This window comes from Suncus etruscus, chromosome 6 (genome assembly GCF_024139225.1).
Source record: "Suncus etruscus isolate mSunEtr1 chromosome 6, mSunEtr1.pri.cur, whole genome shotgun sequence".
Lineage (NCBI taxonomy): Eukaryota > Metazoa > Chordata > Mammalia > Eulipotyphla > Soricidae > Suncus > Suncus etruscus.
This window is the reverse complement of record NC_064853.1, coordinates 95,623,655-95,648,648: the sequence shown is the minus strand read 5'-3', so window position 1 is coordinate 95,648,648 and position 24,994 is coordinate 95,623,655. Positions and strand designations below refer to the sequence as shown.

The window sequence follows — 24,994 nt, the reverse complement described above, 5'->3', positions numbered from 1 at the left end:
TAGGGCTCTTTGATGAGGGATGATGCTAAGATGAACACAATAATGGCTCCATGTCTGGAGGAGCAAACCAACCATTAGAGGAGAAATACATAAATAGATGATTACTAGGTCCAAAGAAGGGGAAATTGCTGTCTAGGATGAATGGGAAAGGGGGATAAATAATACCAGCCAGGGCGGAAACCAGAACCACTCAAAGAAACAGGCGCTCACAAATACATGGAGGGGAGAAATAAGTCATATGGCTCGTTGGGGCTTTAGATTCTGCAATGGCAGCAGGACTGGTGAAAGGTGATGAAAGCAAAACCAGAAAGGTAGATGGGGGATCCCTCCCATGGGTAGTGAGAGTGGAGAGGTGGGCGCACAACTACAAAGAGATGAAGGGAAATGTCATTTGCTCATTTTTTTTTATAGGTAGGTGATGGGTGGATGGAAGAGGGAAGCTAGGCAAAGCTGCTAGCTAGTGTGAGAATCTAAGACTCTGAGGGACCCTCAGAAGACAGGGTAGTCTGGTGGCAGATGTCAGTAAGAGAGGGTTTGCCCAAAAACTGCCTTTATCAAAGCAGGGAGTCCAGAATAGGGGCTTGTGAGGACAGACGTAAGGTCTTTTTTCTTTCACACCCTCCACTGAACAAGGTCTTTGGCAAGGGAATAAGGAAGTGGCTAACCTGAAACTGGGACAAAGGGCTACAGACTTTGTGCTGGACACAAATACAGGAGAATTACCCCCTTGTATAGCTTGTTGTTATTACACTCGGGTCAGGAGAGTGATGGATTTGAGGGTCTCCTTTCATTCTAACTTGATTTGTATTTCTTTTCTCCAGGGTTGGTTACTGGATCCACTTCCCATAGTTTTTCTTATGATCCTCTTTAATCTAATACCATGGTCCATCCCTTTCTGCTCCACTACCCGTCAATGCATAGTTTCCCTTCTATTCTTTCTCCCACTAAGAATGCTCCTTCAAGGGGCCGGTGAGGTGGTGCTAGAGGTAAGGTGTCTGCCTTGCAAGCACTAGCCAAGGAAGGACCGCAGTTCGATCCCCCGGCATCACATATGGTCCCCCCCAAGCCAGGGGCAATTTCTGAGTGCTTAGCCAGGAGTAACCCCTGAGCATCAAACGGGTGTGGTCCTCCAAAAAAGAAAGAATGCTCCTTCAAAACCTTCTATTTTCAGGGCCAGAGAGATAGTATGGAAGTAAGGCATTTGCCTTGCATGCAAAAGAAGGGTGATTCGAATCCCAGCATCCCATATGGTCCCCCGAGCCTGCCAGGAGCGATTTCTGAGCATAGAGCCAGTAGTAACCCCTAAGCCTGCCAGGTGTGACCCACACCAAAACAAAACAAAACAAAACAAAAACAAACAAAAAAACCCTACTATTTTCAAATTTTCTGTCTTCAAAATCATGATCCACTTTCTTTCTTTTCTTTTCTTTTTTCTTTTTTCTTTTTTTTTTTTTTTTTTTTTTTGGTTTTTGGGTCACACCCGGCAGTGCTCAGGGGTTACTCCTGTCTCTTTGCTCAGAAATCACTCCTGGCAGGCTCGGGGAACCATATGGGATGGGATGCCGGGATTTGAACCATGATCCTTCTGCATGCAAGGCAAACTCTCTACCTCCACGCTATCTCTCTGGCCCCATGATCCACTTTCTTTGGGTCTCCTCCCAAAAAAGTAACAATGGCTAAAAGCAAATGTACACAGCAAATTACTTCTATCCCAAAGACAACATTCCTAACAGTTATTTATTAATGTTTTATTGATTTATTTTTATATTTGGGTTCTCCTGAGCACTGCTCAGAGTGTCCAAATGATTCTCAGTCAGTTAGGCCAGACAGTTTAATGTCAGGGGTCCAACACAATGGGACAACTGATCCACAAAATTGAGTTGGTGAGGGAGGAGGGGAGTTGAAAGCAAGGGGCACTGGGATCCTGGGGGGAGGCAGAGAGGCACATGGTTATGAGTGTGGTGTTAGACTTAAGTGCCCGAGAAACTGTCATTTATAGTATTGTAAATCACAGAATCTCAATCCACTAAAAACATATGCTAGGTCCTGGCAATGCAGGGCTGTTGGGTTCAGTGGTATTCAGATAGCTGTGTGCTAACAGGGATCAAACTTGGATTTTAGTGCAAGCAAAATATGCACCTCGGACTCCTCATCTACTGCCTCACTCTCGCTGCTTTATTTAAACCTTAGTGAATAGAACACTTCACTACTCTAGAAGTCTTCTAAGGAACATCAGCAAGTAGCACTGCTGTTCTAGAGGCTTTTCAGAGAACCTACTAGTTCTATGACCTTTAGACTATCTCAGCTTGACCCTGAGGAAGCCAGTATTTCTAACAGTTATTTATTGTTCTAGTGATTTAATTTTACATTTCCAAGAGGAAATGATTCTGAATCCACATCGTCTGCAAAGGATGATGGAGGAACATGGGAAAAAGTCAGAGCAGCAGATTAGAAGGTCTTGCAGCTTAGAGGTGCTGTGGGAGGGCCCAGAAACCATAAGGGGCTAGAAAGGCATGAAAGGTGGGTCTTGTCTTTCAGTATGCTTTACTTGCCTCAGAATTTTAAGAAATGAGGGTGAGGGCGGGAGAGATAGTACAGCAGATATAGCATGCAGTCAACATGGGTTCAATTTCTGGCACTCCATATGGTCCTCCAAAATTCTCTAGTACAGATCTTTGAGCACAGAGCCAGGCGTATGCTCTGAGTGCTGCCAGGTGTGGGCTCCCCAAACTAAAAATAAAGGAATTAATTAAATTTTCCCAGCTGCAAAGCTCATATTTAGTAGGAGAGAGAGTTACAAACACAAGTAAGTCAAACCTTCATCAGGGCTTAAAATATAGGCGTGAAGAATAGTGGAATTAGAAAGAATTAATTAGTCTATTAGTTTGTGGGGAGCAAGAAGCCTGAAGGGATATCAAAAAGCCCCTGGCTGGCTCCAGTCCCCTGCACAACCTCCAGGCAGACACAAAAACATTTTTTACTTTCTCTTTTGGACAGATGTCTATTTACATATGACATATATATGATATTATGTGAGACTAGAACTGAAGAGCCTAATGATTTCTTCCTTCTCCCTCCAAAGCCAAAAGGAAAACAACATAAACAAAATATTTTGCTTAAAAAGGGAGTTCCTTATCATTAAGAGATGTATTGCATGTAAGACAATTTGCCTTGCACAAGACTGACCTGGTTCGTTCCCCAGCAACTCATGTGATCCCCTGAACTCTACCAGGAGTGATTCTGGAGGGGTCTCAAACTCGTGGCCCGTGACGGCCCTCCGTATATTTTGTGGCCCTGGCCTAGAGGAATCTTTTTTTTGTTTTGTTTTGTTTTAGTTGTTTAGATCACACCCTCCAATGTTCAAGGCTTACTACTGACTTTGAACTCAAGGATCACCCCGACTTTGCCTCCTGCAGCCTCCAGGTAAATTGAGTTTGAGACCCCAGTAACTGCCTGGTGTGGCCCAAACATCATACAAACCTAAAAGGGAAACCTAAAAGAGAAACCAAAAAGGAGCTTCTCACAAGGTTATTTGGGAAGGGCCACACCCAATAGCAATCAGGGGTTATTCCTGGCTCTGTGAACAGAAATTACTTCTAGTAGGTCCAGGGAAACATGGGATGCCAGGGATCAAACCCAGGTAGGCTGCAGCAAGGCAAACGCCCTGCCCGTTGTGCTATTGCTTTGGCCCCACACAGGATATATATATATATATATATATATATATATATATATATATATATATATATATATATATATATATATATATATATGTGGAGGGATCTCAAGCAGTCGTCAGGGGTCAGAAAGCCACTCCTGGTGATTCTCAAGCAATGAGCTGAGTTTTAATGAGGACCAGAGGATGCTGTGCTGCTTGGGCCTGTCAGTGCTAGGGATTATCTGGGCTACCCGGTGATGCTTAGGGCTCTCCAGGCCACAGCCCATATGAACCTAGGCCAGCACTCTAACACTGTACTAACTCCTGGCCCTCTCCTGAGATTTTAAGGAAATAACTGTATACATTGAAAAGGAAAGATATAAATTTTTTCCATTAAAAAGCAAAATAAGTTTATCTATAGTAGATCATAAATCTTGACTATGCTAAATTAAGCTTCATCCTGAAGCATTTCCATGCTGCATAATTATATTTAATGTCATCCAATTTTTATGACATGGGTGATTTTGAGTTTAATGATTCAGAAAGAAACTCACAGCAGTCAGAAGCCCCACCTGGGTAACAAATGAATTGTTTGGCCTTGGGCAAGTCACCTCACTTTTGTGGGTCTCAATTTCCTCATCTGCAAACTGAAGGAATTGGACTCTAATGGTCTCTAAGGGCTCTTTTAGCAATAAAAAAGAGTCTAGTGAACCTAAGGAAATAGAAGACTCCAATAATGGAAAGTTTATCTGAAAATTCATTCATTTTCCCCCTTACTGGGCATGTTCATTTCTCTTGCTTTGATGAAGAGGAAGGAATCAAATGACCTCTCCTATGTTTTTCAAAGGTCAGATTCTCTCACCTTATGGATTAATTCTGGAGACAAAAGAGCTGAGGAGTAAAGTGCATTGACTAGTTCAAGTGGAGAAGGGGAGTGCCATCTTCGAGGTACAATAAATGTTTGCCACTATTAACAAAGCAACTGCAGGTTTAGCAAGTCACTGAGAAACTGAAGGGACTATTTGTTTTTGACCAGGTTGCTAGGTGGTGTGAAGAACTCTTCAAACACTATACACAGCAATGAAAAGGTACAAATGCCTACACTACAGTCCCTCTAAAGTAGACACATCAGGTTTTACCATATTAAGCCTTATGCTCACCAGCCTGAAAATTTCCTTGCAAAGAAAAGGGAAGAGTAATAATAGTTTCTCATTTGTTTGCGGGCACACACACCTCCCCATGCTGGCCTCTATTGCTCAAGAGAGCAACGAATACAAATAAAACAACTAACACTGTGTCTTCTTATGTGTATATAGTGAGTTGAGTTTCCAGAGAAATTTTATGTACTTTATTCTCACTTGAGTTTCATAAAGCCAGTGAGCATGTAACACTGACCTTTTTTCTTTATTTTTTTAAATTTTGGAGCCATATCCAGTGATGCTCAGGGGTTACTCCTGGCTATGTGCTCAGAAATTGCTCCTGGCTCGGGGGACCATATGGGATACCGGGGATGGAGCCCAGGTCCAACTTGGGTCAGATGCGTGCAAGGCAAATGCCCTATTGCTGTGCTATCACTATGGCCCCAATACTGACCCTTCGCTGAGGAAAACAGAGGCTGACTGAGGTTTAGTAACACTCCCTTTCTTCAGCAATGGGAAACAGCTAAAATCTTTATTTGGTCCCTCACTACTCCCTTAAATGCATTCATTGGTCATAAGAGGTCTGGCAGGATATATCTATCTGTTTCTGTTATCAAAATACCAATATTTATGTAGGAAGTCATAGAGGACTATAACTATTCTTGCAAAATTTCAGGAAACACCCTTTTAGAAGAACTGATTCTGAATTGCAGTAGCATTGGAAAGTGTTGAATTAGAAATAGATGTTAAATAGAAATGTCCTGTGAGAAAATGATAAAGGGAGAGAGAGAACAAATATATACATATAACAAACCACACTAAACTGAAGTTGTAAGCCAGTAAGTGATTCTGAAAAGATGTTAACAGGTAAAGCTTAGTACACTGAGAGGAAGAGAAGTTAAACATCAGAGAAAAGGGAAAGTCAAATATGTGGAGAAAGTTGATTAACATATAAAGAAACAAAGATAGCTTCTTTCCATAAAAATTACATTGGAAAAACAATTTTGATTGATAAGAAGTAAACAAGGGTATTAAGTGCTCAACATAGAACATGTGCAGATAACAGCAGATTTTGGAATAAAGTCAGAACTCAAAAGTTGCAAGCATTTGGACTGGAATGATAGCACAGCGGTAGGGCATTTGCCTTGCATGCTGCTGACCTGGAATCTGGGTTTGATTCCAGGCATCCCATATGGTCCCCAAGCTGGCCAGGAGTGATTTCTGAGCACAGAGCCAGAAGTAACCCCAGAGCACCGCTGAATGTGGCCCCAAAACAAAACAAAGTTGCAATCATTAAAGGGAAAAATGGCCAAGATTTGCAAAGGCATTCATTAGGCTTGTCCTTTTTGACTAGTATATATTCTTAAAGCATCAAAAAACAAAAAAACAAAAAACAAAAAAACTCCCTAATGTTAATGTCACCTGGCCAAGTATGTTTATACTTTTTTTTTTTTTTTTGGTTTTTGGGTCACACCTGGCAGCGCTCAGGGGTTACTCCTGGCTCTATGTTCAGAAATTGCTCCTGGCAGGCTCGGGGGACCATATGGGATGCCGGGATTCGAACCACTGACCTTCTGCATACAAGGCAAATGCCTTACCTCCATGCTATCTCTCCGGCCCCTGTTTATACTTTTTATATACTTATGCCATGTAATCTTTATACTTTCATAGAGGTCAGTATTACCATTTTATAAATAGGAAAGCTAAAAGGTTAAATCATGCATTCAAGCTTACATAGCAGATGGCTAGATAGGCCCATATGATTTTAAATTTGTTTTTTTTGGGGGGGGGAGGAGTTAGCTCTCCTGAGAAAAATAATCTCAATATTAGTTATATTTTATTACTCAAACACTAAAGTGAATATTCTTTTTTTTTTTTTTTGGTTGTTTAGGTCTCATGATTTCAGTGTTGCTGACTCAGTGGTTTAGATATTTAGTTTTGTCTTTTATTTTTTTTAACATTTTCCTATTTTATGTAAACATCATGATTACAAAGTTGTTCATTACTGGGTTTCAGTGGTAAATGTATAACACCTTTTACCTATAAATATTTTCTACCACCTCAGTTTTCCTCAGTTTTTCTGAGGAACTTTTGTACTTTCTTAGAAAAAGCTTCTGAGACTGTTTGTCCCTTATACCATCCATTATTTTTCTCAATTTATGCAGCAGAACAAGATTATTCAAGTTTTATGGTTCTGTTGATGAGAAAAAAAAAGAAGGGGAAAATAATAAAAAATAAAATAAAAATAAAATTTAAAAAAAGTAAAAAAAAAAAAAATCCTGGGAGGAGCCCCTATCAAAAAACTGTAGATATAAATTTGAAAGAGAAGGAACAGGGGTCGGAGCAGTGGCAAAAGCGGTAAGGCATCTGCCTTGCACGCACTAGCCTAGGACTGACCGTGGTTCAATCCCCCAGCATTCCATATGGTACTCCAAGCCAGGAGTGATTTCTTTTTTTCTTTCTTTCTTTCTTTTTTTTTTTTTTTTACAAATGAATATTATTTATTTTTCTCAGTTGACTGTAGGTTCAAAAGCACATGAGCTTTGTTAATTTAGCTTACTCATCCTAATGACAGCCATAAAGTCAGAAAAACTCAGTTTGAATCCTTCCTTAAGCATCTATTTAACTGGGGTCAGCTTTTGAGCACTGTAGACCATAATCTGATACATGAGTTTATAATTCTATATTACTTATAAATTTGCTAGATGCTAAGCTAGGAACTCCAGGAATAGAAAAATATAAAATACATGGTTCTCTGTCTTCAACATTTATTTTTGTTAAATCCACTTAGTGAAGTCAAAATCATCTATGTTCTTTTTTTTTTTTCCTGTGGTTTTTGGGTTACACCTGGCAGTGCTCAGGGGTTATTCCTGGCTCCAGGCTCAGAAATTGCTCCTGGCAAGTACGGGGGACCATATGGGACGCCGGGATTCGAACCGATGACCTCCTGCATGAAAGGCAAACACCTTACCTCCATGCTATCTCTCCAGCCCCCATCTATATTCTTAAGTCAGGGATATAGCTCAAAGGATTAGAACTCAAGACCATGAATTTAATCCATGGCATTTTTGAACACCACTGGTGTACATCTGAATGCCCTTGAATATCAGTGTGACCCTGGTGGTGTGAATAACATCACACGACCAGAAATGGTCATTGAACCATCTGCACCAGTTGACTGAGTATCATCAGTTATGACTCTGGATCCCTGAAGCCTTGCTTGGGAGTCCCCTCCCACCTCATTAAACAAACAAACAAACAAACAAAAACTCTATCTACATTCTTTTCTTTTCCTTGTCCACACTCTGCAGTGTTCAGGACTTACTTCTGACTCTCTGCTCAGGAATCACTCCTGGCGAGCTTAGAGGAACATGGGGGTGCTGGGGATCAAACCTGGGTCAACCATGTATAGGCAAAAATCCTATGCTGCACTATGAATCCAGTTCTTCCACCTACATTCTTAACATCATTCTTTTAGGCCTCTTACTCCTAGCAACCAGTGCCTACAGGGCCATGTGTAAATGAAGAGCTCTAACGTGGACACAAAGATCAGAGGTTTATTAGACATAATTATTCAAATCTTATCGCTAGTTAATTCAACAAGGACAACACATTCTTGTTCTCCTTCACAAATAGCCCGTAACACTAGATAATTGCTCTTTAATGATTTCTCTACTCTTCTACCAAATCTATGAGGCACTTCCATGACTAAGTTATTCACCTCTGTATCTCAGGTGCTGAGACAGAGTCCTGCACCCAGTAGTCATTCACAAGTCCCATATGCAATCTTTATCTGGTTATAAAATAATGCCAGAAAACTTCAGTCACATATTCTTCTTAAAGACCATGAGGGGGATACAGCTTCTCCCCTCGAGCTAGGAGAAATTCTACTCAAATAGAATTCACCTCAGTTAGTCCACATTTGAAGTTTGTAGAATCAGAGTACAAATACTCAGCTTATCTGCTTTTTAAATTGTTCCTTTCTAGAAGCAATGATATAGAGATATAGAGAGGAGATCCAGGAGAACTAGTCCATGGTAGGAAGCTTTCCACAATAGGAGAGCAGTGCTGTTAGGGGCAGAGAAGGGACCTCTATGACAATGATAGTTGGAATAGATCACTCTGGACAATAACTGGGTGTTGGACAGAGATAACATGATATGCACAGTACCACTCCATTAATAATAGTGCAAGCCACAGTGTCTAAAAGATAAATGAAGGGAGAGAGAAAGAGAAATATAGTTAAGAGTTAAGGGGGGAGGGTAGGAGGGAAACCAGACACATTGATGGTGGGAAATGTTCACACAAACAAAAGAAGTCCAGGACTCTACAGTCTTTTTTTTTTTTTTTTGGTTTTTGGGCCACACCCGGTAACGCTCAGGGGTTACTCCTGGCTATGTGCTCAGAAGTTGCTCCTGGCTTGGGGGACCATATGGGACACCGGGGGATCGAACCGTGGTCCGTCCAAGGCTAGCGCAGGCAAGGCAGGCACCTTACCTCCAGCGCCACCGCCCGGCCCCAGGACTCTACAGTCTTAAAGAAAGCAGAAAGAACAACTTGTTCTTCCTTTTTATAATTAACTAATATTTCCTTTTGGGGACTGTAGAAACTCAGGGATTCTATTATAACCAGAGCTCAATATGATTGATATGTTCTTTGTTTGTTCTGATTTGTTTTGTTTGGGCCACACTGGGTGATACTCAGGAATTACTTCTGGCTCCGAGAGCTCAAGAATTTTTGTACATGAGGACATCCAAAAAAATAAATAAGTTTAGCTAGAGAGTTGATAGGCTGTGGAGAGTGGCCAAAAGAGATGATCTGCAGCTTCTTAATTTGAATTACCTGACTACAGGCATCAGCAAAGAATGCTTTGCTTATGAGGCTCTTGTGCTCACTCTTTTGTCTGGCCTCTCTCCAGGGGGAAGACAGTCCACAGAGACTTTGCCCTTCACACACCCCTTTTGAGATGTAAAGACCCATTTAGGCTTATTTAGCACTAGATAGGTACTTTTGTCTATTAACTACATCTGCCCTTCTTTCCATGTTAATTGAGACTGACCAATAAATATCATACATGGAGGACAGTCAGGGCTCTCAGTCCATGAAGCTGGAGCTCTCTGTCCCCATGCTTGTCTCTCTTACGTCTGTCTGTCTTGTTTTCTAAATCCTCATGGCTTCCCTGCTTCATCAGGGACTGGACTCTGGCAAGGAATCATCATGCCTTGTGGTGCTAGGGGAACTATCTGGGGTGCTTGGGATCCGATCTGGGTTGGCCTCATGCAAGGCAAGTGCCCTACCTTCTTTGTGGCTCTGACTTATATGTTCTCAAACAAAACCCCGAATTTATTATTCAACCTTAAAAAAAAAAAACAACAACCAAATTCTAACATAAACTAAAACATGTAGTACAACAAATGCAAAAAAGAGGGCATTAAGTCACTAAAGTGACTTAAGGTTACTTGTTTGCTGTGTGAGAGCTAAAACAAGGCAGAGGGACCTGGTTGGGGGGGGGGGGAGTAGCGTGCATCATGTCACTCAGCTTTTTGTTTGTTTGTTTTTTAGTGTTCTGCACATGTCTACAAATGGTCATAAAAACATTGTGAGTGTTGATTTGCGACTCAAAAACTTTTAGGGCTAGAATGATAGGTCAATAGGTTAAGAACAAGTTTTGTATGCAGGAAGCCATGGCTGAACAGAGTCAAAACAGAGAGCCAGGAGTAGCTCCAAAGCACAGTGTCACCAAAAAACTAAAAATAATTATTTAAAGTAAAATATATTTTAGGGAAGGGCCAGGAAGAAACAAGGGTTAGGGCACTTGCCATGTATGCAGCCAATTCTATTTCAATCCCAAGCACTATATATGGTCTCTTAAGCATGAAGCCAGGAATAATCCTGAGCACTGCCAGGTGTGGCCTAATTCCCAGTCCCCACATATTATTGAATAGGTAAATTCTCAAATACAGAACCTGCTAATAGTGACTATCATTCATGTTGCCCTATTATTGAAAAGTTGGGCTATTTCTTTTTTTCTACTAAATGCTGGGGTTAATATATGCACATAATTTTCTATTTCAGGAGTCCTTCTGTGGGAATTACTGAGATGACTATGTTTGAAATGGCTCATGCCTATTCTTCAGATTTCTGGTAACTCACAATGTGGGCCCAGATTAACTGCATCAACACCTCCTGGGGACCAATTAAAAAGGCTGACAAAATCACTCCAGACTAAGTGACTCAGAATTTATTTTTTTAATAAACTCCTTAAGTGACGGCCAGGTATGTCAAAGTCTATGAAGTTCTGATAGAAATCACTGTTCTCAGGTTTAGTGTACCATCAGCAGCATCAAGCCAGCTTGCTAACACGCTGATGTGGGGGCAGGGAAATGCACCTGAGAATTCATGCTTTGGGGGGGTTGGGGGGTTATACCTGGTAGTGCTCCAGTTCCAGAATTGATTTTTTTTAAACTGTTAATGCATCTTTTCTTGGTAAAGAGAAGGGAAGGGGAAATGATTAATGGCTCATCAAAAGAAATTTTCACTAGAGGCCGAAGAGAAGTAGAATACATGCCTTGCATGTGGCCAAACCTCATTCAATCCCTGACACCCACATATGGTCGTCTGAGCTCTGCCAGGAGTTATTCCTGACAGAAAACCAGGAATAAGCCCTTAGAAGTGTTGAATCTGAGCCCCCAAAACAACAAAAAGAAATCCTCCTCGCTGTACAGAATCATAGCGGAGGCAGGGGAGCTATCCAATGTGATTAGGCCTAGCCACAGTGTATCTGTTTGTATCTGGGATTTGTTGGGTGGAGGGAAGGCATATGGAAAAGGTAACTGAGATGGAAATAGAGGACAAACATTTTTTTCCTCTAGTAATGTAGGTACATGCCATAAAAGACTGTATTTATAAAAGTATCTATAAAAAGCTATTATAGTTTCTCATAACTATCTCATGATGTATGTACACAATAGACTTCTTGGTAAAAAGTGTCAAAAAAACATTTTTGGGGGATGAGCTTATCCCCAGTGGTATGCATGGCTTACTCCTTGCTCTTCAGTCAGGGATCACCCCTGGTGAGGCTCTGAGGGACCATGTGTAGGGATCAAACTCTGAGGATCAAACCCAGGTCAGCAGCTTGCAAGGCAAACACTCTACCCACTGTATTATCACTCTGACCTCAAAGAAACATGTTTTGGCAGTATAAGTTTCCTGTAATGAAAAATAATATAAAGTATTGAAAGGATTTGTCTCAACAAAGCTCCAAAGCTACTTCAAGGCAAATAGCTTGGATGAGATTACCCAGGATTACAAAAGAAATTTCTATAAGACGATGGAAGTTTTGAGGCTACAGTTTCCTTATCCTGAACCTTCCAGGTACATAGTCAATTGTGATGCATAATTATTTTCCAGGGTAAGGAAATGTCTGGGTCAAGGCACTGAAGGTAAATGACAACAACTATATTTATATTGCTCATGAGCTTGGTGAAGCTTGTAGGCAATCGAGTCTCCTGGAGACTCCTTGGTGTGTCTGCCTCCCTCTACCACAAAGACTTAATAATAAGATTCTCTTGGTCACAGCTCTTTACTTCCAGATCTGATTCAAGGCTTTTCAAATCTAGATGCCTGGCTTTCTTTCTTTCTTTTTTTAAAATAAATAAAATAAATAAAATAAAAACATTCCATGGCGTTTGAAACAGCAGGAAAAAGACAATGGCAATGTTTATGAAAGTCAGGGAAAAAAGCAGCCAAACTAACAAAAGCTAGTAGCTAAGGAAAATGATTCAGTTCAAAGAAATCCTTGTCAACGTGGATACCATTTTAGTCCAAAGAGAGCTGGCCAGGGAGAGAGAGTGTTCCCTCAATGTGTTATGGCAGAAGGCCTGATGGGAAAAAAAAAATTACAGAAAACACCAAAGATCTGGTGACTGTTTCTCTTCCTCCAAGAAAAATCTTATCTCCAGATCTCAGAGAATAGAATCAGATCCGAACCTGGCTCTGACCATTAACACAAGCAGTATAAAGCAAATGTTCTGTTCGTTTTGATTAGACACACAGATGGAAGGGATTCTGTTCAAAAATGGCTAGAAATAAAAGCAGGGTGGGGTGGGGGTAGAGGATGAAGATCTGGCAAAGTAGTGAAGATTATTTTTTTCAATTAGCTCTTGAGCCCAAGCAGCTGCACTATCAGGTGTGTGTTACCCGTGGGTTTTTAGGCTTAACAAAGACTTGCCATGAGGTTGTAGTGACTAGAAGCAGTGACTGGAATATCCAAAGGTATGTTAGTCATATCTGTTTCTTCTTGAGTGGGCATATGTTTTTGACTTTGTTACGGGAAAGGGAATAATTGGTGAGTAATTGGTAAAAGGCTTGATCTCGCTTTAATCAGAAGATTATTTTCCCTGGGAAAAAAGCAATTATGGCTTTGTATTTTGGTGGGCTTTTCTCCCTAGTCTCAATTATCCCTGGTTATCCACGCCTGCAGCTCGCCTAATGTGCCCCATTAAAAGCAGGAGCGCCAGCCACTAGAAACGCAGGCATAGAGCCTCGGGGGTAATAAGCCGCCTCCCTGGGCTTATTTTGCAAATTGAGCCCTCTTTAGTAATGGCAACTGTGCCGCCTTCTTTAGGGCTCTAAATGAGTCTTTTCCAGTCTGGTTTAAGGTGGGAACTGCTGTCCTGGCTGCCTCCCACCAGAGCAAGGGATTTGTCAGCTCTGTCTCCATCTTTATTTCCCTGAGCTTTGCCATCTTCCATCTGATCTCTGCTTCTTTCCTAAGCCCTTCACCCGCGATCAATTCACTCTTTCGCTCTGTGACCCTGTTTGAATCTAGGATTTCACAAAGATGTGCTCCCAGTACTGCTCAGTTCTACTTACTCTTTCTTAACCCTCAGCCCCAAATACACAATACAAATGTGCATGCTAAAAGCCGATCACCATCTGTTGGTGAAAAGGCCCTGCACTGTTTTTCCTTACAATTTTTCAATAGCTAAAATTTCACAGTTACTCTACATTCTCTTAAGGCTACTCTGTAATACATGACTGCTTTGTGCAAAATGTTTGTACCACACTATCAGACGTAAGTATTTTTACTAAATGGAACCACTATGTAAAATTATTATAGGCATTAGGACTAATTATTATTCATCTCTTCAATTATTATACAAATGAGAAAAAAAAGGATTTAAGAAAATTGCTAGGCTGATTAGATGGATACATTGAAAAGAAGGGTTTCTGTCTTACAATTTAGAAAAAATCTTTTTTCTTTGATAAAATCTCCAAACTCAAAACCAATCCATCAACCAACTTGCTATTTGGAAATTCCCAACTTGTAATTTGCAAAGCAAATAATGTTCAGAAGTTAACAACTCTGCCATATAAAATTATAAATCATGGGTTGTGGGGCCGGAGAGATAGCATGGAGGTAAGGCGTTTGCCTCTCATGCAAAAGGTCATCAGTTCGAATCCCGGCGTCCCATATGGTCCCCCGTGCTCGCCAGGAGCGACTTCTGAGCATGGAGCCAGGAGTAACTCCTGAGCACTGCCGGGTGAGACCCAAAAACCAAAAAAAAAAAAAAACCAAAAAAAAAAACCAAAAAAAAAAACCAAAAAAAAAAAAAAATCATGGGTTGTTTTTTTCTTTTTTTTTTTTTCAAAGACTAGTTAGACTTCTCATGGACTTAATGGGTCTTCATTTCTATTTCCTACGGTCTTTCATCTTCATCTTACTTCAAAATGGATTAGAGGAGCCAGAAAGATATTACAGGACGTTAGGTACTTGCCTCGAATTCAGACATCTTCAATTTAATCCTTGAGTCTGAACATGGTCTCTTGAGCACTGACAAAGGTCACTCCTGAGCAAAGAGCCAGGAATGACCCTCAGTAACAAAGCAGAGTGTGACCCTCCCCCAAAACAGAATTAGAGAATGAAAGGAGATAGGGAAAGATGGAATATGATGCATTTTGCTTTATTTAGCGGGGTGGCATTTTTGGCAGTGCTCAGGGGTTATTCCTGGCTCTGTACTCAGGAATCACTCCTAGTACTTGGGGCTCTGTATGAGATGATGGGCATTGAACATGGGTCAGCCATATGGCAGACAAGCACCTTCACTGCACTAGTGCTCTGACCCTTGCATTTTGCTTCTTAAGAGCAGTAATAAATATAGGACTGGAAATGTGGCTCAGTGGAAGAGATCCTGCCTTGTATGTGTGAGGTCTGAGATTGATCTCTGTGGGGGGAGGAGGAGGAGGTGGAATAGAAGAGAGGGAGAGAGAGAGACAGACAACAGAGACAGTGAGAAAACACTAATAAGTGTAATTTTGTTTGTTTGTTTGTTTTTGGGTCACACCCGTGATATTCACAGGTTACTCCTGGCTCTGCACTCAGAAATTGCTCCTGGCAGGTTCAGGGGACCAAATAAGATGCTGGATTTTGAACCACACCATTTGTTGGCTGCGTAAAAGGCAAGTGTCCTATCGCTGTGCTATTGCTCCAGCCCCAAGAGTAAGTATTTTTTTCAAAGGCTACAAGACACTCCAACTAAAATATCTTTTGCCCTAATTCTTAGCCCATGCCACCATCTATTAGTCTAATGAAAACTCACAGGACTCCAAACAACAAAGGGCATATATGACACCCTTAATGGTCATGTCTCAACTAGGCAAGGTCAGATCTCACCGGGACTCAATTTCCAGCATATGAGAAAGTCCCTGGACAAATGGAGCATTTTTCTGTTTCATCCCAAGTGTCCCTTCTGGAACCTCCCACATGTTTTCTTACTCCTCAGCTCTAGCAAACATGGGGTCATGGGGGTATGAGGTGCTGAAATAAGGTTAATTTGAATCCATTCATTTTAGAAATTGTTGCTTCTATTTAATAATAGCCATAACCAGATTCAAGATTCCTGTCACATTAGAACATTTGTGAAGTAGAATTTCTTTTGATACAAGCGTTAAAAATCAAAACCAAGGCAATATTTTTAAAACCAAGAGAATTGGGCCCAGAGAGATAGCACAGCGGCGTTTGCCTTGCAAGCAGCCAATCCAGGACCAAAGGTGGTTGGTTCGAATCCCAGTGTCCCATATGGTCCCCCGTGCCTGCCAGGAGCTATTTCTGAGCAGACAGCCAGGAGTAACCCCTGAGCACTGCCGGGTGTGGCCCAAAAACCAAAAAAAAAAAAAAAAAAAAACCAAGAGAATTTTGTTGCCAAAGATGATCTGAGACTATTACAGGGTCTATTCTCCCTGTCACTATGCAGCTCAGCTGAAAAGAAATGGCCTTTTTTTTTTTTTTTTTTTGTGGTTTTTGGGTCACACCTGGCAGTGCTCAGGGGTTACTCATGGCTCCATGCTCAGAAATTGCTCCTGGCAGGCACGGGGGACAATATGGGACGCCGGGATTCGAACCGATGACCTTCTGCATGAAAGGCAAACGCCCTACCTCCATGCTATCTCTCCGGCCCCAGAAGTGGCTTTTTGTCTCTACTTAATATGTGCAATCTTCCATAGGAAAAAAGACTGAATGTAAATGACTGAATAAATAACTATCACTATTAAAAATTATAAGCCCTGGGGCCAGAGCGATAGAACAGTGACTTGGATATAGCCAACCTGAATTCAATCCCCCACATAACCCAGAGGGTCCCTTGAGATCTGTCAGGAGTGATCACCCAAGCACAAAGCCAAAGAGTAATCCCTGAATACAGAGCCAGGAATAAACCCTGAGTACTGGTGATTGTGACCTTCTCCAAATAAATAAAAATTTTACAAGTTTTTAAAACTTACACACGAAGGGCTAGAGAGATATCTCAATGGTTAGGGTGTTTGCCTTGCAAGGGACATCCAATATGATCCCCTGAGGCTGCCAGGAGTAATTTCTGAGTGCAGAGCCTGGAGTAACCCCTGAGGGCAGCTGCAGGGTGTGGCCCAAAAACAAATAAACAAATAAATAAAAACTATACACAAGTTTAATCTTAATTAAAGGGAGTGCAAATATAAAAACCAGAGGAATATGTGTGTCACTCTCACTGGTGCTTGCTGCCCAATGTAATAGAACTAAGCATTAATGTAATAGAACTCTGCATTAGCTGTTGTTTACTATGCAGAAATTCTCAGGGAGAGACATCAGAAAGACATCCCTTCTCGCTTCCTCCACAAACATACCCAGACATGAGAAGGATATATCCAAACAGGGCAGCAAGAAAAATATATAAAAGTTTCCCTCCTTTGGCCTTCACAAAACAAAAAATAACTAATCCTCTATAGTACTCATACAATAAATTAATATCTAGAGACTTTCTACTCTATGTCTAGTTACATGATTCCTTATCACATGATAATTCTTACACATCAGCCTCTTATCTTCCACTTCTTTTGTTTATTTGTTTGTTTGTTTTGGGGCCACACCCAGTGACACTCAGGGGTTACTCCTGGCAATGCGCTCAGAAATCACTCCTGGCTTGGGGGACCATATGGGAAGCTGGGGATAGAACCGTCATCCTAGGTCAGCACCATGCAAGGCAAGTGCCCTACTGCTGCACTACCCCTCCGGCCCCCTTTAACCTTCATCCTCCTATTCCACTTTTCAATCTATACCATTGCTAAAAATCTTATGCTCATGCCATAATTTTTTTTGTTTTGTTTTGTTTTTGGGCCACACCCGTGACGCTCAGGGGTTACTCCTGGCTATGCACTCAGAAGTCGCTCCTGGCTTGGGGGACCATATGGGACACCGGGGGATCGAACCGCGGTCCATCCCAGGCTAGCGCAGGCAAGGCAGGCACCTTACCTCTAGCGCCACCGCCCGGCCCCTTCATGCCATAATTTTATCTTTATAGGACTCAAAACTCAAAATATATAGTTCACAGGAAAAAGGAAGGATGAATGAAGCTGATAGGGTGTGTGGCAGAGAGATTCAGGGTTAAAGCACCCTGGTTTGAGGCTTCATGTAGAAGATGCTTCATAAGTATTTTCTCCCCTGAGCCTCTCAGTTTTAGGGGGGAGACACACTTGACAGTGCTCAGGGCTTACAGCTAGCTCTGCACTCAGTGATGACTCCTAGTATACTTTGGGGATCATATGTGGTCCCAGGATTGAACCTGGGTCTGCAGCATGTAAGGCCTCTAGTCACTGTTTTAGAGCCCTACCCCATAGTTTCCCTCTAAAAGCATAAAAGTCAACTTATTTCACTAACCTCCAAGGATGGCCTTCCTTTGTGAAAATAACTAATGCCTCCTAAGCAAGAAAAATCTCTGCTTTCTGGTAGCAATCTTATTCATTTCCTCCCTTTCTATATCAGAATTCTGTATCTTCGCTCATGCTCTCTCCTGTTTCCAAAATAGTGTCCTGATTCTTCTCTAAGATGAACTCTGTGTCTACACTGATAATTTCAACTCTAGCTGCATATTATAATCATGAGGGATAGCAGTGGGGACTTAAAAAATTCCATAAGGCTGGATCTTACCACAGACTTAAATATGAATTTAAGTCCCACCACAGACTTAATGAATATGAATCTCTGGCTGTGGGAATTTGGGGAGATGGATCTTCCCAAGCAGTGCTCAGAAGATCTGGAGGACTCCATAAATAAGGGCCTGAGGATGTGGTGCTGCTCAGGCTTTGAGATACTGGAGACACCCTCATGTTGCTGGGAGCCTCTAGAAATATACCTGAATACTTGGAGTCCTTTAGGGCTATAGCTAGAGATGCTCGGGGGACCATGTGGTACTGAGGATTAAACCAGATAAAGCACTTGCTAGGCATGTGCCCTAATCAATGTACCATCTCCCAGCCACTAATATAATATATATTTTTTAATTTATAAAATATATATTAGGTACACTACCAGGAAACTTATTTATATATTTCCTACCAGGAAACTGAAATATACATTTATATATAAATATATACTGCATTTTCTATTTAATTATGTACCTTTTATTATATAATGTATATATTTAAATATATTATCTCTATCTATAATTCATAATAAATATGTATTTTAAAATATAAATATTATTTTTATAAATACATATATTTAAGTTCCCTGGTTGGGTGTCAAGGCAATCCTGTGGAGGGAAGGAACAATTTTTTAAACAAATACTGCTACACCTGAATAAATATGAACATTTCCTTATATAATACACAAAAATTAACTAAAAAATAGAGCAAAGGCTTAAATATAAGAATTAAAATTGGGCCAGAGTGGTGGCAGAAGCCATAAGGCATCTGCCTTGTGCACGCTAGTCTAGGATGTTCCACGATTCGATCCCCTGGCATCCCATATGGTCCCCCAAGCCAGGAGCAATTTCTGAGCGCAGTCAAGAGTAATCCCTGAGCGTCACTGGGTATGGCCAAAAAAAACCAAATAAACAAACAAAAAAGAATTAAAACTATATATTTTGGGGAACTGTATAAATAGTATAGGAATAAGCCTTCATAACCTATATCAGTTAGATAAGCCTCCTTGAATATAATAACCAAAAAAGCATGAGCAATGAAAGGAACTTAACTACATCATTTTAATTTTTTTTGTGATGCAAACATTACCAAAAAAGTGAAATGACAATTCATGAATGAAACAAAGTATTTGTAAATAAAATATCTGATAAAAAAAACTGATGTTCAGCATAGAAAGAAGATGCTTACTATAAAGGACAACTTAACTTTTTTAATAGACAAAGAATCTGGATAGACATTGTTCTAAAGAAGAAATACAGAAGGTCAATAAGCCTATGAAAGGATGTTCACCATCATTAACCATCAGGAGAATATAAATTAAAGCCACAATGAGATACCATTGAATACCATACTCACTACATTGGCTCTAATAAAAAGAATAGGGGCCTGGAAAGTGGAGGGGCATTGGTGGTGGGAATGTTGCACTGGTGAAGGGGGGTATTTTCTTTATGACTGAAATCCAACTACAATCATGCTTGTAATAATGGTGCTTAAAAAAAGATTTTATAAAAAAAAATAAAAAAAGAATAGGGGCCGGAGAGATAACACAGTGGTAGGACCTTTGCCTTACACACAGCCAATCCAGGACAGATGGGGGTTTGAATCCCGGCATCCCATATGGTCCCCCATGCCTGCCAGGAGCGATTTCTGAGTGCAGAGCCAGAAGTCCTGAGTGCTCTTGAATGTTACTCACAAACCAAAAATTAAAATAAAATAAAACGGGCCCGGAGAGATAGCACAGCGGCGTTTGCCTTGCAAGCAGCCGATCCAGGACCTAAGGTGGTTGGTTCGAATCCCAGTGTCCCATATGGTCCTCCGTGCCTGCCAGGAGCTATTTCTGAGCAGACAGCCAGGAGTAACCCCTGAGCACTGCTGGGTGTGGCCCAAAAACAAAAAAATTAATAAATAAATAAATAAATAAATAAAATAAAACAAAAAGAATAGAGAAGAACAAATAGTGAGGAGGATATGGAAAAACTGAAACTGTCCTAGCTTGCTGCTAAAATTTAAAATTATACAGTTGTTTTATTATTTTACTTTTTTGGTTTTGGGGCCATACCCAGTGGTGCTCCTGGCTCTGCTTTGGCAGGCTCACAGTAAGGGTTGAGGGGAACCACCAGGGGTACCAGGGCTTGAACCTGGTCAGCTACATACAAGGCAAATGTCCTACCCATTGCTCCATTGTCCCAACCTCTACACAGCTATATTAGAAATGTCTTGAATTAAAAAAAAAAAAAGAAAATAGTTTGACAATAATGTTTTAAAGTACCTCGCATAAAGGCAGGCTCGTGAATGGAAAGGAAATGGGGGCAGGGGACTGGCACTGATGGAGGAAAGTGGACATTGGTAAAAGAATTAATGTTGAATGATTGTATTCCTGAAACCAAATCATAAATAACTTTGTAATTCAGTGACTTAAAATAAAATAATAACATTTTTAAAAAGAATATTCAAATTATGCCCCCCAATAGTTGGTCATTTCCTACAAATGATTATAAGACCCAGCAATTCTATTACTCAGTCTATTAAACTCATGAGGAATCAAAACATGTGCTCATAAAAAGAACAACTTGTATAAAAATGTACAGAATAGCACTGCTAGTATGACAAAAAGTGGAAACAACCCAAACATTGTTAGCTGATGGATAAGAAAGAGTGGCATATCTATATGAAGGACAATTATCAGTAATAAGGAATAAAGTACTGATACATGATAAATATAGATGAACTTTGAAAAATTTGTATTGCATGAAAGAAATTGGTCAAAACGGCAAAATGCTGCATAATTCCATTTGTATAAAATGATCTGTACAGGTAAGTATATGTATACAGAGAAAGTGTATTAAAGTTTGTCCAGCCTAGGAGGTCAAGAAGAAATAAAAAGTAATATTGCCAGAAGATATGCTGAAATAATAGTGCCAGTGCACATGCAGTTTCTTTGTTTGCACTGAGGAAAATATTTTAAAGTTGATTATAGTGACTGAACAACTCTATGATCAAGATATAAATGACTGGCAAGTAAAAGAGAAGGGGGAGGAAGGGAAGGAAGAAGGCAAGGAAGAGGGAATAAGGAAGAAGACAGGGGAGGAAGAAAATGAGGGAGGGAGGGAAGGAGGGAAGGAGGGAGAGGGAGAGGGGAGAGAGAGAGAGAGAGAGAGAGAGAGAGAGAGAGAGAGAGAGAGAGAGAGAGAGAGAGAGAGAGAGAGAATTTCTAGGCATTTCTAGACATTTTCTACCTCCAGTTTAGGGTTGTTTCCTCCAAGCCTTTATCATATTCATAACTTTGGGAACAATAACCAATAGACCAGGAATGTGTTATCTATAAAGTGACCCTTTATTTATGTTTTGTTTTGTTGTGGGGCCATACCCAGCAGTGCACAGTGCTTATTCCTGGGGGTCACTACAGGTGGACTCAGGAGACCATGTTGTACTGGGAATCAAACCTGGATCAGCCATGTTTAAGGCAAACACTCTACTCTGCCCTACCTATCACTCAGGCCCCACTAGGCAATTTTCTTTTTTAATCAAAAATGCATGAATTAGACTGTCTGGAAGGACTGGCCCTCTGGGCTATATTGACTCCTTTGAACTCCCCAGCTGAATTCTGCTGTGACACAGTGAGAGTGGAAGTTAGACAGTGCAAACCAAACTGACCGGTTTTGCCATCACGAAGAGGTGGTTCCCTCATCTACCAGTGAGCATGCCTCTGGCCCTTAGGAGCTATTCTTTAGCTAGTTCCCCAGGACATGGCTCTGGTTTGACTGTTTACTAAATAAATTAATTCCTACTTCTGGAGTAGCTTCAATTTTTAAACAGAAAGCCATCTATTGACAGTCACTGATACACAGGATTTTATTGTTTGATATTAAACAATTAAGAGTTATTGTTGTTTTTGTCCCCTACAAGTAAACTATACATGAAAATAAATATTAGCTAGAATATAGCCACTAGGAGGGAGGAGAAAAAATTCTCTATCTACTCTGTGCAGTAAAGGAATAGTTTTAAAAATAAATCAATGATATAGACTATGTCTTTGGTGGGAATAAAGCTCTTTTGTCAAAATGTATATGAGTTGTTGAAACATTTAAGTTTTATTGTCTAAACACATTTGTAAATATTCTAAGAATTCAATCTTTTGATCGGCCTGAGTTCTCATAGACTTTAGTAACTTAAAATATTAAAATAATTTCAAGGCTGAAGAGATAGTATAGTGGGTAAGGCAGTTGCCTTGCATAAAGCAGCTGACCTGGGTTCAGTCCCAAGCATCCCATATGGTCTCCCAACAACTGCCAGGAATGATTTCTGAATTTCAGAGCCAGGATTCTGCCCTGAGCATCGCCAATTATGCCCCCCCAATAAAATTAAATAGTTTCAAATGTTCTATTTTCAACAAAATCTCTCCAATGATTTTTCTTACAAAGAAAATGTTAAAATAACTTGTGATATTCACAAATAAAGGAGATTGTATAATTTGCTTAACTCAGCCAATTAAAAATAGCAAAATATGGAAGTATGGCTGTCTGTGGATTCAACTAATAACCTGGTTTAGAGAAAAGCAAAAAGTTTTTCCTTTTAGATCTTGGTGAGCTCAAATGCGCTCAGAAAAGCAAAGTGAGTGAGGTCCTTGCTAATAACATGAGAAAGCAAAGACATCATTCAGTTCTTCTAATATGGTCGTTTAGAAATAAAATGAGTTTCCAGTTGGAATGGTTCATTACAAAGAATGGTTCATTACAAAAGGCATCTTTTATCTCTCATCTTTTATCTTTGATGTCTCTTCCTAAGAGAAAAGACATAATCTCAAGACTAAGTATTGATCACTGAAGGTAAGCAGGGCAAGGCTGGAAGATGAGAAATAACAGATATTTCTTTTCTTTCACTGGAAAGAATCGTGAAGTACTGCCACAGACTAGAATATAAATGTTCCAAGTGAAACCTTTAGCAAAGTATTGGGGCTCAGGTGCCAGAAAGTAGCACTTTGACCATCTCTGACCCATGAGTCCTCTTGACCATCCCTGCTTTCATCAGAACAAACCAGAACCTCAGAAAGCAAATCCGACTACAAATGCTTTTCATTCAAACTCCAATCAACCAACCCAACTTAAAAGATAAAACACATTCCAAGTTTTCCTTGTTTCCCAAACACGGTGGAATAAACTACTTTCAGCTGGAAGTTCATCGCAGAAAATTGTACTGCGTGTCGATACCCTGCTATTATAGAATAGAAACAAAATCGCTTCCTCCTTGTCAGGAGAGGAAATATTTAAAAAGCAGAATTTATGGATAACCCACCCCCTTTTTTTTTTGGCCACTGCTGCATGCTTTTAGATCTTTGCACAGCCACATCAAATGGCCCAGAGTGACAAAAAGCTGCAAGTGTATATAAAAATAGCACTAGTATAAAAGAGTTCCCATGATAAAAAGCTTTTGACAAAAAAAGGGTTGGACACGTATTCATCTCCCCCAAATTGCAGCTCCAAGATAATGACTGTTACACAATGATTGCACAAAGGCAAGGTGAAGGGTTGACACAGAGAGAAAGGAGGGCAGCCAGAGAGACAAGTGCTCGGCAGGAAAGAACCTGCACGGTCTAGCTGGCCCCGCTAACCTCCCCTGCGCCTTCCTTTAAGGTCTTTAGGCTTCTTCCTAATACAAGACGAGAACACCTCGTCTAACGCAATATACATCGTCTCGCAGAGAAAAGGGAAAAAAAGGAAAAAGAAAAAGAAAGAAAACAACGGATCCTGAAGGGGAGAGAACAGAGGTAACGTGCAGGGAGAGCCTTCAATGAAAAAAGTCCACGTCTCAGTCGCGGACCCGCAAGGAGAGACCAGCTGTCAGTTTCAGCAACGGGGTTTCGGGTTTCTCTGCCAGTCTCGGTAGGTCTGTCCCTCTCACCCGGGCCCCTCCATAGCATCGGCTTCCCAAGCACCTCCAATCACAGACCCGGGTCTCCATCTGTCCTTGTGAAATAAACGCTGATGAAACCCGGAGGGGGTGGGAAAAAAAAGCCCAACAGACCCCCCAAATCTCCCACCCACCCAAAACACCCTAGTGTGATACTCACAACGATGAAGAATTCCTACACATTCCGCCCCATGTTCTTGCTTTTAAAAGATGGAAGGTGGGTTTAGAAAGCCAGGCGGAATCGGCAAGAGCAAAGGGAGAGGGATTCCACCTACACAGTCCTCCAGCCCACCGCAGAGGAGCCCGGAGGCTTGCTGACGTCACAGATTCATGAATGGATGTAAATTGGGGCCGGTTTAGGATTCCGTACAGACCTCGCAGTGGAGTATGCCATGAAAAAGAAAGGGAGGGTCCAGGCCAGCCTGGGCCAATGGGCTTCAGGCACTCAGGGCCTGCCTCCTTTCAGAAGGAATCTGGTCACAGAATAAACACAGCCCCGCCAATCAGGCATCTGACATTGCCCTAAGACAGACTGACAGACCAGCCGGCTGGGTTGGGGTGGGGTTTGGGAGACAGAAGGAAAATGTGCGAATGTATAGCTTATGATGATCACATAAATAATAGGATTATATTCCATGACTGAGGTCTCGGTGGAATCTGCCAGTAAAATTCATAGGGAAGAAATAGCAATCTAATCATTAAGAGCTATTTTATGTAAAGGAAAGGGTTAAATAAAACGCGGCTGATTTGCTGGGGTTTTGTAAAAACAAATCGAAGTGAGGCCAGTAGACAGAAGCCCTGCACACCTAGCATAGAAAAGCAAAAGGGAAGGGGA

General features: G+C 40.9%; 1 protein-coding gene and 1 pseudogene across 1 annotated transcript in view; one reads left to right on the top strand and one right to left on the bottom strand.

Annotated features, from left to right (window-relative positions):
- MAP3K13 (mitogen-activated protein kinase kinase kinase 13) overlaps positions 1-24,537 on the bottom strand; it is a 125,448-nt gene extending 100,911 nt beyond the window's left edge. Inside the window, exon 1 of the mRNA XM_049775823.1 lies at positions 24,320-24,537. The gene's annotated coding sequence lies outside the window, so the exon portion shown is untranslated. The remainder of the gene's footprint in view (positions 1-24,319) is intronic.
- The window catches only part of LOC126011829 (40S ribosomal protein S3a-like), a 53,270-nt pseudogene continuing 52,599 nt past the window's right edge, over positions 24,324-24,994 (top strand).